Genomic DNA, 13,414 nt, shown 5'->3' on the forward strand with positions numbered 1-13,414 from the left:
CAGTCGAAGCGAGCAATGATTCGCGGCGACGTTCGCTACCGATACGGTGTACTGTGATCAGTGAGAAATCGGCGTGATATGGTGTACAATCGAACAGTAATCGCGATCGTAGATACGCGCGCGGTAATGTGAGCAAGGGGCAATAAAGAGGCGAAGAAAAAAGTGCGGTGACTCGACATTTGATTGGCGGTGCACGCAGAGTGGCCCTTCGTGTACATACACGCGTACGTATATACAGACTTATACACATCCGTATACACAAAAGGCACGTACGACAACTCTTTCTCGCCGTCTCTCTTCCCTTTCTCCCTTTCTCCCCGCATTCCTGCAGTAGCTTGCGCGTACTCGCGCTTCTTTTTTCCCACGTTTCATACAAGATTTACGACCGCGCCCCCTTCGCCACGGTACACAATGCGTTCTACGATTTTCCGACTTGCACAGGCGAATATCTAGCGCCGGCTTTCTCGCTGGAATTCGATCGCTCGATGGTGCGTCGATCGAATTTATGGGACCGTATTTTGCGCTGTCGCGAAGGGTTGAACCGAGAGATGAAAAGGGGGAAGAGGATAGACTATTCTGATGTATACGATGCCCATGAATTAATATGCGAACGAGCCGACCATTGAATAGCTACGACCAGCCTTCGCTAACTTGCGAAACATTCAAACGGTTCGCAATGGTAACGCTCGATCTATCAAATGCGACTTTCTTTGTTTACTTTTTCATAACTTTAAGTACGCGTTGCATTAACGACATAATTTACGACTTTCCTTCTGTACGAGACAGTGGCGGATTTCTTAATTGACTGCCATCCCTTGTTTTATTACCTACTTTTAGTTTTGTAAGGATTACAGGATAGTGGGCGATTTAGTTCAGCCTCTGTACGGGGTACGCTTGCAAATCCCTGTCCCTGTTCATAGAACAATCGTTTCATATGCGATTCTATGCATTGAAATTAGCCGCGTTACCGCGGACATTTGAAGTTACGATAAATATAAATGCGAATGAGGGGTATCGTAATTGGTTATCCGTCAGCTGACGACGAGTCAGCCATGTCGTGGTAGTTCGCGATCGTTTCCGTGTGTGTCTGTCATGGAAGTTTTGAATCTTTCCCCTTGTAACCTTTTCGCAAGGCCGAATATCAAACGTCGAGGGAGCGACCAGCGTATTTCCGTGTAATCGAATTGTGAGTAAAATCATTTATTACTCTCTGTCTCTCTTCGAAGACAATTGTAATTGTTATATCTGCGTTGTTGTTTTACTTTGATAATTGTGGTTGCAATTTTATTAGATACTGTTCAGTCGCATAAATAATTTGCGAAAATGAGCGAAAACGAATGGTCGCTAAATCCGATTCGACCTTACGTAATGATCTTTATTCATGACCGGGAAAGGGCTTCTGCGTCAGTCGAAAGATGTTTCGCTTCGAACTAATTCAATTCTGGAGAACATAATACTACGATGGTTTTTTCTGAAGAACCCTGTTATTGATTCTGCAAACATCGTCAAATTTGTTTCTACCGAATGGCGCAGATTACGCCCGAGGACACGGTTGTATTTATTGTCCCGCGTAACAAAGTGCATTCACACGATCGAGATACTCGATCTGATCTATTGGTATTGACTATCCTTCAAGGACAGCGACCGGAGTGAAAGAACTTCTGTCCGACTAAACTGAGCTAACTAAACAAACCACGGTTTTATCTTTCACCCCCGTAGCAGGTATACATGTAATATATGTATATGTATACATTTCATATACGTATATTTATTTATTATAATATATATTTCTATATTGCATATATATCTATGATATAAGTTAAATGGTTAATATTGCAATACGAGGGGCCAGTATCCTTTGAAAACGTGTGAAGCCGCCAGTGACAGCTAAACATATACCAATTGGTCAAATACGTAATTATTTTTCGACCTACAATGAGTTTAATACTATATTGTTCTGTTTTATATTACCCACGTATTGATTTAGCTGGCTTAACCTAAACTGACAGTTTAGTATTCGTATACTGACAGATATACGTGTATACCATGTTTGGTATTTGTCGTAAAGTTATAATTACAACCATCCAGCGATATGTAATGTCATGTATTATATACAATCTTTCATATTTACGAGCATGAATCCTACTTGACTTAAAAGTAAAGAACAGAATGGCGAACGATTAGGGGTTGCAAGAATTGGTGTCTTCTATTATAAATAGCAATGTACTAATCAGTTTGCGCAATTCTAGACAGCATTAATGACAACATTTGTTTCGAAACAAAGAAGTTTGTTGATTTGAAGAGAAGACAATTGGATCGAGAATGAGATTCGCAGCAGGGTTAATTATATCCACAAAAGTTTGTATTAGCATAAGCATCCGCGATCCAACTATTAGCATAGTGTTTCTTTCGTTTCCTAGACGATCAATTTAATCGTCACGGACAGACCTCTCGACGCAGACCTTATAAGCCAGGATGCGTGTAACCTATGAATCCGCATGCGACTCCATCGGTTGTGGAGACAATTTTTATCGTCATGTAACGTAGGTAGCCTAAGCACCGGCACGTGTGGGCCGCGTGTACCGCTTTGTCGCAGATAAAAGCCCCGGCCTTTGTCCTTTCTCGCGTGGTCGACGAAATTCTAACCTCTTCGTCCACGCGCGTGAACCGCGCCTGGATTCGCTCCTCTTTAGGGAATAGTCGAGGGAACAGCAGCCTTTCTTGATTAGAACTTTGTCTTCGAACTTTGGCGAGACGATTCATGGAAATTAATCGATTACTCTGCACTCTGCGGCCAAATTCGTGCAGGTCCATTTTAGTTACATTTCTGTGGAACAGATGAGTATCTTTATAGTAAATGACGCTGACTTTATTTTTATCTATAAGAAGAATAATCGAAAAGTTTATATTCCAAAGTTTTGAAGAACTTGGGTTGGTTCGTCTGTGAAATTTTTAAGAATTAAGTCAATGTTAGATCATCCCTTTTACGTTAGAATGGACGCGATTAACCCCTTAAGTACTGTTGTCGCGTGTACACGGAACATTACAGTTTGCATTAAGTTAATCAAATTTGAAAGTATAAAGTAAATGTACAAGTACGAATCACTCTTTATCTCATAATTTTTGTACGAATCGAAAATTGCGACTGCTTTTGAAATACGTTCTGCACCCCTTTAAAGGGTCATCGAATTCTTCAATGAAGCACTCTAATTTTATTTCAACCCTTTGTCACCCAAAGTGGTTTTATCACGAGAGCATCTACGACGTACCGCGTTGTAGCATCAAAAGTTCATAAGATGGTCTCGAATAGAATGCGTTTTGTTTAACCCTTTGGAGCAAAGTGGTTTACAGCGAGGTCATCTATTCGTACCACGTTACAACATCGAAAGTGATGATCTCGCAACGAAACCTTTGCTCAACGGCATAGTGAATAGAAATAGGAATGATTTATTTCAATTATGACCTCGCTAGGCGTGTAGTAAGAATATTTCATATAGAAAATCTGTACTTTAGAGGGAAATATAGATTATTTTGAAAAATTAAACGTACAATTATATAATAAGGGAATATAAGAAACAATTTTGTTAAAGTAATGCAGCAGGGTGAAAAATAATTCGGAGATTGTAGCAGGGTTAACTTTTATCAGAAAATTTTAATGTTACGTCCTCAGGAACGAATGTGTTAATTATAAAATTCATAGAAGCGAATATTTCATGGCTGCTTCTTATGCAATTGTTTCTTATTCCATTGTCTACGCGTAGTTGTGTGATAAAAGTCGAATGAAAATTATACGAATGTACAAAAAATATTCCCAAGTATCGAAAGTAGGAGAAATAGTCGAAGTTTGATAAAGTTACGTAATACCGTTTATATAACGTACAGATGTTTAATTAAATATCGGGAAGATAAGGTTGCCGCAGTAAGTGGGTTGTAGGATGAGGATTATTGTAAGCTGTAATAGTGTCTAATCGAAATCATTTTTTTACGTAACAACCATTCAAGAGCGTTTTCGATTACGGATCAACTATCAATTTCATATTTCCTCGAATTTTTCAGAGGTTTCATTTATTTTAACTTCGAATTTTATTGTTCGATGACAACTTAAGCAAAGCGGAATTTAATGGCGGAAGTCTTTAGGCTTTCTTCTATTGGATCGAATCATAAAAAGAATCGCTTCGTTCATGTAAAAGTGAAAGTAATAATTAGTTTAAATCGTCGCATACTTTTACCAGTAACATTTTCAGTCACTATTTTTCTATTTAACCCTTTGCACCCGAGGCGTCTGAAATGGAAGCATTTAAAACTCTTCTTGAAACTTAAAGGCTCCTCGATGGAGAAAAACAGTGCCAATAATTTTCAGTTAGCAACGTAAGGCGAAAGCAAATCGTAAATTAACTTCATTTATTCCGTTAACAAATTACAAATGTTATGTTATGTAAATCATAACGCTGTTACTCTTTCTCTCGAGTGCAAATCGTTAACAATGAACCTGTGCGTATATATTAATTATAACCATTCTGTCGACCTATTGTGTTTGGTGCGTTTTAAGCAAGATTTTCAAAGGATTGATTAATTATTCGGTTGCCAAGCCTCGGAATCGTCGAAGTGGAAATTTTTCCTCGATAGAGATCGGCAAATCGTTTCCCAAGGCTTCGAACCTTTAAATCTCTTCCGAAAACAAGCTCGCGCTCGGCTAAACTTGATACGCGCGTAGATGATGATTTACACCTCGGGAAGCTTCAATTACGCGAGCGTATAATTAGTTACAATCGAACGATTCGTAACGCGAGTGGCTGTGCATTTCGCAGCCGACCGGTTACTCATTGTTTGCGCCCGCACTTAACGACGTTCTAGTCGCAGAAAAACGTTACGTAGAAAAGTTTCGATCAAACTATCGATGACGCGGTCTGAATATCAAATTATCCTTAGATCGATGATTCATTCGCATCGAATGCGTATCTGGCCTCGATGCAGATAGCGATCGAAAAGCTGAAAGGGATGCAATCTCTTATCGACGTTGGGGACAGAACTGGGAAAATAGAAATAGACGGGTCACGCGTTTCGTTCATATCGCTCGAAGGGATCGCTACATTATTACTGGAAAAAAAAAATAGATTCTTATGTTACGAGTTAAAAAAATTCTTCGTCAAATTCTGCACGAAATAGTGGGAACCGTTTGGTCCTCTGACAATGGCGAGTAATATAACTTTAATAGAAAGTCAAACACTCTTGGAGCGCACGAAGCACTTGGGAAACGAAATTGCAGGTTTCAAAGTAGCAGGTTAAGCGGTCTAAACGAGTTTTGCGGCAAAGAGTGAAAATACTTGGCAGAACGAGAAAATCAGATGGCAAAGGAGTTTTTTTTCAGCGCTTAAAATATTTGAAACGTTCCATCATCCGGCTACCTTTCCTCGCGAGTGGCTCGATTGAGAGGAAAAGCGAGGGGGCGAGAAAAAAGATGCTGGTTTTTTGCCTCGAACGGACTGGAACGAATATTTCTCATAGGGAAATGAAATATGCCGTTTCTAAACGGCGACAAATTGCCTCTTCTGCGACGGGGAAGCGTCGATCGAACGAGGGGCAATCGTAGTCGCAATTACAGTTGAATCGAGCATTAAGTCGAGCACGGCGTGAAGCGTATTTACGATCATCGTCTTGGTATGCTTCGGCGTGCAGCTGTCCCTATCGTCGCTTTTGTGTCGAGCCTGGAAAATAAACGGAAGTACATCTGCAGGAGATATACAGAGCGTTCCAGGCTATCGTGATTAGGTATTGCCGGAAAGGAAGCGATTCCTTGTACAGCCCCAGACAACCACTTTTGTCTGAGACATAAAGAGAAAATTTTGCCATGCGTGGCTCAATTTTCTAAATAATAGCTTGTTCTAAGTAGAATAAAAAATTGCTTTGTTAATCGAAAAGCAATATTTTACGTTGTTATTTTTGCACGAGCAAACAGCTGACACGTGTAACAATATCTAAGGTAATCGAGTAAATGTATTATAGAATCTTATTGCATTACCCTAAACCGCAGCATGTCCTCAGATTATTCAAATAAACAGACGGACACTGCAGAGAGCTAAGCAAATTGTTATTAGTCAAGGAGAGTCTACAAGTATTTAAATTCAATTCTCGTGGGAAATTGATAAAAACGCAAGCGTCTTTATATTGAAATTAAGAAAGTGTATGATATTAAAATTGATGAATACTCTTTGAATGCATTTTATATGCATATTGATGAGCAAGATGTATATTAATTCCTGAATACTTTATGAAATACGTTTCGTTCATCGTCAACGTACAGCACCTTCAAAGTCCACCTGTATTCTCGTCCCGAGTACCTCCTCGAAATACACTTCGACCTCGTTAGTACGCATCGTCTTCGAATTCTACATACCCGCGTTTCGACTAGCCAGTGAGACGCATTTCACCGTCAAAGCTTCTTCTCTTAAAAATGATCGACCATATTTTGGGACGAGGAATTTTCAGAGGAAACGCTGCTAAATATTTATACTTCCTCTGGTGACTCAATAGAAAGTAAATACATATTTATGCCGCAAATGTGTTAGTTACATTGGCTCTTGTACAAAGCAATGCGACTCGAGGCGCACTCGATGGCGTCCCCAACGAAATTCACGAGAAGTGAACACCACAACTTGCAATCGTCGCAGAGTTCCAGCATTCTCTCTGTCCAACAGGAGCCGCAAATCTTCAGTCCACTGAACTGATTCGTAGTGAATGGAGAAAGAACCGGTGGATCTCGCAAGGCCGTGAATCTCGGGATTCACCCATTGTTGGGCAGGAAAATGAAATTCAAAAGTGCCGCGGCAGGTAGGAAAAGGATCGATCCTCGATGCTCGTTGAATGGGCGAGCCAAGCTTTGGGAGACGTTGAGAATGAAAGGAAGATTTACCTGGCTGCTGCACCCACGTGTACGCAGGGTGTTTCGAGAAATTATACCGCAACTACCATTGGAAAAATTATCTTGCCCAGAAACTAATCGAGAATACGTTCAGAATGAAACTTGTTAATGTCACGACGTTGCATCGCAGTGTTTAATCAATTTTAATATTATATGAACTACCAAGGCCCTCATATTTGTACCAAAGTACCAATCAACCTAACTTGTTTCATTCCAATTCTCCCCATTTCCGAAGATAATTGAATTTAAGTATCTGTAGACTCTGCTTGACCAATAATAATCTGCTTAGCTCTATACTGCGTGCGTTTGTTCATTTTTAATAATCTGAGGAGGACGTGGTGCGGTTTAGAGTAATGCAATAAGCTTCTGTATTATATTTATACGATTACCTTAGAAGTTGTTGCGAGCGTCAGCTGTTTGGTTTTGCAAAAATAATAACATATCATATTACTTCCCGGTTGACAAAACAATTTTTCGTTATACTTAGAATAAACTATTCTTTAGAATAATCGCTAATCAATGCTGATGCCCCCTCAGAAGGGACATCCGAGTGCAAAGGGTTAATTCCCATCTCCCGTGGACGTAATCTCGCCGGGAGGTGGGTCGGGGGGCGATGGTATCCCTTTAGAATCGATTCCAGAGATTGGAATTCGCATTCGAGTGGCTTCCTCTCTATTCTTGGCGGCTTGGAAACACAACGTTTCGACGTTTCGCCGTGCAGCTGCCGACGGTGCGTTTCGGCCGTGGAATTTATGAGTTTATCGATCCGCGCGGGAATCGCGGGCACGAACGACGTGATGCATCATGTAAAAGCTGATCCCTCTAATAAGTCAGAAATCTTTAAAAAGAAATAACGTTATCTATGACTGCCAATCTAATTTACGAATATATTCATCCTTGGTTACCGTTTTTTGGTTATCATTAGTTATCAAGACGAGAAACTGTACACAGTGATCCCTCCTATAACGCTGTATTCTTACACGGTTTTGATATGATGCGAAGCTAAACTTGCTGTTCTGAGAACGCACTTTTTGTGTACAATATAGAACATATAATATGGTGCGAATCAATCATGTTATAGAAGGGTTGACTGGCTACGTTATCATAAGCTTGGGAGCGAAACTTAAAATCCGTGGACGCGTACCGCCCGCCATTTTATTCTCGGACGGAGCGCCCTTGCTGGCGACTACGAGGAAGCTGGCTTTTTCTCGAGCCATCTCGAGACGTGACGCGAATGGGAATTTCTTTCTCGACGATGCCCCGCGACTTCTAATAAGCTCTGCTTACCGTTTCACCTGGGAATTATTAGGTCCTCGTGGACGGAACAAGTGTACTTACGCGGATATCTCTTTATCATTCTTAACAATGGGACGTCCGCTGTATTCTTCGCTTCTCTCGGATTTTATTTAGAGAGACTAATTTAAATAATTATGATTTGGCGGGGAATGACCTTTATAAATGATTTGAATCTTTATTAGCTACCTGTAATTATTATGGAGAACGGATATCGGTTTTAAATTACGAATAATCGTTGTAGATTAGAGAGGGAGGACAATTCCTGTAATCGATAACGTTTATTATTGATTAAAAAAGAAATCAATCATTTATTATAAATGTAATCTAACCCAGTCTAACCAGAAGTTATTGCTTTATTCCCTGCGAAGTATTTCTGTAATGTTAAATCGTGGCTTCCTCCCATTTCAATCAAATTTATCATTCTCTTAATAATCCTCTTTGAAAACCATCTAGAAGTAACCGTTATTCTTGGTCTCCGCTTTTGTCTATTTGTAGGACAACCTGCTCACGCTCTGATAGTCAGCAGTTTTAATCCAGGAAACTGTTTTATCTTGTAATTCAGCGGTTCGGCAGAAATTGTTGCACACTGCGAGGAGGTTCTTTTTATTTACAGACTATTTTGTCATTCGGAGGGTACTTGTGCGTCGTTTCAAAACGACATTGAGATCTCCCACGAGCATTGCGTTCATGTTTTCAAATAGCTCTATATATTTTTTATTATTTCGTTTTGCAACTGATGTTGAGATATTTTCGAAATTTTGTGTACGCTTTTGCCGCGAGGCAATTTCAAGATACGAAACGACGAACTTGCCGTGAGACCTTGAAAATACCTCGACGTCGGCAATAAAATTACAATTATGCAATAAAATATATGAAAGTGTACGGAAAAATTAGAAAACTTAAGTAGGTCATTTTACCTTTTCTGTGAATCATTTTCTCAGTCGAATCGTTCTGTCTATACACGAGGAAAATGTTCGATCGGGATCGGAATTTTGAAAGTCGTTCACATTCGATTTGCTCGTGGCCACGGAGACGATTTCCATACTCGTCGCTCTCGAATTACACTTAGAAGCTTTTTACGCTCTCTACACCGTGTAAAAAAAAGAGAATAGTTCGATAGGCCGGTCGATATTCAAGAGCTGAAATCGAAATAATTACATATACGGTAGAAAGTCGTCGGAATCGGCGAAAACGAAAGTGAAAAGGCTCTCCGCGCGCAAGATGCGCCTACAGACACGCGCGTGTCTGTGCGCGTGAAAATGAAAACGAAGAGATTTCGTTTAAGAGCCAGACGATCCAGTTCCACCCTTTAATATTCGAAAGTAAAACCAAGTGGGCTCTCATTTTCATTGTAAAATAATACTAGAAAGCGAAGTGAAAGAGCGGAGTTTCGTAAGGTCTCGTTTCAATTTTATTACCGATCGCTGATTGGCACTTTGTTCGAGGAATAAATTAGAGGAGACTAACGTGCCGCGTTTAAATTCACACCTTCGCAAATTTCATTTCTTGCGAGTTTAATTTCGCGAACGACCTTCGAAGAACGCTTCTGACGCGGCTTTAATTCCCCGCTGCGAGGTATCGCATTCGAGTGCGGCGAACGGATGAAACCGGGTCCCGGAGCTACGGTTTCGCGAGGCTCGCGAAATTCCCGCCGCGATGCTCGCTGGCGCGGAAACCTCGCATAAATTCGTTTCGTCCAATTGCAAGCGGAAGGTTCCGCGTGCACCGCGGAATTACACGGCGTGACCCTAATTATATTTTTCCACGCCCGTAACTTGGACTGCGTCGCGTTCCGTGAGCGCGGGACCGGTTACGAGGTCGATGATGCTGGTTCTCGCGGTGATCGTTGCTGCGAGCAATTTCAACGATGATACGCGTGGTCCACCTACGAGAAAAACCGACTGGAATGTTCTCCGCGCGTGGAACGCAGTGGTTTTTCCCTCGACGATATTTTATCTGTTTGCCTTCCACATTTTTCAAAATACCCTTTTTAAGAAATATGTGCAGATGCGAGTATTTGGTAATTACCTTTCCATTGCGATTATAAAGAAGGAAGCGAGAAGTATCTCAGCGTGTCAGTTGGAGCAAGTAGGGTCGAGTTAATGGAGAATTTCCGGTTAGATTGGAATTGGGGTTGTTCGAGGGGAGGTTTGGTATTGGAAGCGGCTTTTAATACCAGATCCACGGTATTCAGCGGAAGGTACGCTTTCGTTAAGTGGTCAGAAATTTACTTTCGTACGAAGGCTGAAATGGGGGATGAAGTTTGCGGGGTTGTTAGTTTTCTGTAATTGGCTATCGGGCCGGAAGTTTTCGACCTGGTTTCGAAGTTCCGCACACGTGCCACGTTACTATCAGTCGAACGGCTAGTTCGTTTCATTTTAAGCTCTCAAAATGGATCTTGGAACTGTTGCCTGGAAGTATTATTAGATTTAAGTAAACCTCAGCGAAGTTGCGCAAACTTTTGAAATTATTATTACATTTCGGACAGAAGTGGTTCCGCTTCTTTCTATGTAGAGTACAGAAAACCACTCGGAGGGAATGTTAGAATTGCTAACAACGCATGACGCAATCTTAACACGCTTCGAGGAAGAAATTAAATAGAAGCAAGTATCTTCGCAGCGTAACAGTACTGCTTTTTAAAAGGACGGGAGGGTGCAGAGCTAGGCGGTCACTCGGTCTTCCCTACCTTCCAAATACCATTCTCCCTCTGTGCCCCAAGAAATAACGCCTGCAGCTAGTTTTTCTGCCTATTCCACGCTTAATAAATCGCTCGTACACCGACTGAGTCCATCAAACCCATCGTCAGATTTGACCGTGGAAAGAGCGGCCGACAAAAGTGGAGCACGTAGTTGGATCGGCTCGTGCAATCTGGGAGAGACTCGCACGCGAACGATTCAGAGCACGTGAGGCGTGTGCCGGCCGCATATGAGACAAACGACGCGATCGAACCCCGCGATAGAACCGCGAGCCGGGCCCTTATTGAACGATCGTTCCATTTTCGTATCGCCGTTGATACGTGACCGGCAGTCCCGATCGCGGATAATCGATATTCGTCTGCGACGGTTGACTCACGGACGATAACGTTCCGTCGAGTATAATGATCGTTCCACGACAGGGACGAACGAGTCCTGTTCGCCGCGGTTGTCAGTCATTGCCGCCTATTCTGAGGCATGCGATGCATCGATCTACGCGTTCTTAGAACGGGTCACACGCTTCGTACGGATTGGTTTAATCCACTTAACCCATTCGAGACTGGGGATTTTTTTTGTAAGGTCGATTAACGAGAGCTAGATTCTTTTTGCTGGTTATCCCTGTGCGGTGGGGATCAGAATACACCCACAGTATCCCCTGCTTGTCGTAAGAGGCGACTAATAGGGGCAAAAGAGGGTTAAAAAGAAGAATAGTCGTACGCAAAGATATAGATGTTTAGAATGTTGTTTAGTGAAGCAAAGCATTGCATTGAACAGCGTACAATTTTGTGTCCTCCTAGTCACTGTTAATTTACGATACACTGTTTGAAAGTTTCTAAATTTATGAGCCATCTGAGAAACTATTGAAAGTTTAGGGCTTCTGTAAATTCGACGCTGTAAACCTCCCTTGTCGGAACGTATCGAGATGTTCCAAAGCAATTCTAAGAGTAAGTAAAGAAATGTTGAGACTTAAAGCTAGTCTTTTGTCACGTTTGTGTCATAAAACGCTGTGCTTGTACAACGTTTGTACCAGGTACCAGTTGTATTGAACGAAAGATCGCGTTCCTTTCTTCTTCCTTGGATTTTAGAGATCTCTACCTGAGACCTGGATTTACCCACGTCCGTATCCTTTTCTTTTCACGTTGGGACACCTAATCTCGCTGTTTACAAAAAAAGAGGCGAGTAACTTAGATAAAGTGGTAAAAATTGTAGCTTCGCGAGGCACAATGTTCCCAAAGCAACCAATTCCGTTGCGATAGAAACTCTTTTATCGAAACTCCCGTTATCCGCGCGCTTTACGGTACGTATGATAGTTTATTTCCCGAAGGCTGTTCCTCGTGTAACGTTTCAGGCGATTTTGTTTCGAACCCAGCGATTTTAATATAGGATGGCAAATGCTGTGGTTACGTGCGCACGAATAATTTTATCTAGGCGTGACACTGCCGCTGCGATCAGCCATTGTGGTTCGTATGAGCTAGTATTTGCGTAGTAATTAAGAACTTGGAGAGCTGAGCTCCGACAATATCTCCAAGATATTCTCGCGGCGAATTTGCGCGTCGCCAATAAACAATATCGTGAATTATTCGATTTGAGAATAATAAAATATTCTGAAACATTGAATCATCGATTGGAGGACCATTTCAGGTAATCGATTCGAGGGAGGGTATTCGCGTTATAGAGTATTGATACTTTAAATTCACTCTTTTGCAAAGCAAATTTATCTCTTTGCAAGTCAAGTAAACATTTTATTTTAAAATGAGAAACACCAAACGCGAAGGTGTCAGAAGATACTAACCATAATCAGAAGATAGCCACGTTTACACGGAACACTGCGTTTCCCTGGTTCAATTATAAATCTGCAGTAATTTAGGTTTCCAAAGCTTGACGGTCATTGGCTACTGACCATATATGTGTGTAGCTGGGCGTGAATAAATCGTTCTATAAATATAATTGCCTCGGTAACAAATAGACCAGAAAACGCGAGAAATCGTGGGCCACGGGAATGTTCGAAGCGGTCTCTCGTTCGGCGGCGTTGCTCGGAACATCGGAACACCGTTCGAATCTCTATTCTTGGTATACGCCTCCCACGTAGCCGAGCAAAAATGTAACTTCTAGAATAACTGATCGAAAATGTATCCCAACCGCCTAGATTACCGTCGACGCTGTTATCAGGTTTCGCGAGCGCGCGTAGATAAAGATTTTATTAACGCGCCCGCGATGATACGCGCTCGATAACGTTTCGTTCTCACGTCGGATGTATTCGAAACGAAATTTGTAACTGAGATCCTGGTAAATTTAATGCCACATAAAAAAGCATAATACGAGGAGAACGAAGAGATTGTTCGCAAAAATCAGTCCATCACGGAAGAGCAAAAATATTTTCTTTCTGAAACAGTTCTTGTTTGTATACTTAATTTTCTTGCATTCTTGTTTAATGAAATATTTCTGAACGCGACTGAAAGTTACTCGTAACAGTTTCATTTCCGCAGGCTCGATTAACTATTTAAAT

At 41.4% G+C, this 13,414-nt stretch overlaps 1 protein-coding gene across 9 annotated transcripts in view; it reads left to right on the forward strand.

Annotated features, from left to right (window-relative positions):
* Positions 1 to 13,414, forward strand: part of Mical (Molecule interacting with CasL) — a 65,675-nt gene that overhangs the window by 3,258 nt on the left and 49,003 nt on the right. For 5 of the 9 annotated variants that reach the window (XR_013102383.1, XM_076902562.1, XM_076902568.1 and 2 more), the window contains exon 1: positions 10 to 224. The exons of 1 other annotated variant lie outside the window; for it this stretch is intronic. The gene's annotated coding sequence lies outside the window, so the exon portion shown is untranslated. Of the gene's footprint in view, positions 1 to 9; positions 266 to 13,414 lie in introns of those variants that run through there. 3 more of the 9 variants (XM_076902567.1, XM_076902569.1, XM_076902563.1) reach the window with 2 other exon arrangements.

Source organism: Xylocopa sonorina, chromosome 10 (genome assembly GCF_050948175.1).
Source record: "Xylocopa sonorina isolate GNS202 chromosome 10, iyXylSono1_principal, whole genome shotgun sequence".
NCBI classification, from domain to species: Eukaryota; Metazoa; Arthropoda; class Insecta; order Hymenoptera; family Apidae; genus Xylocopa; species Xylocopa sonorina.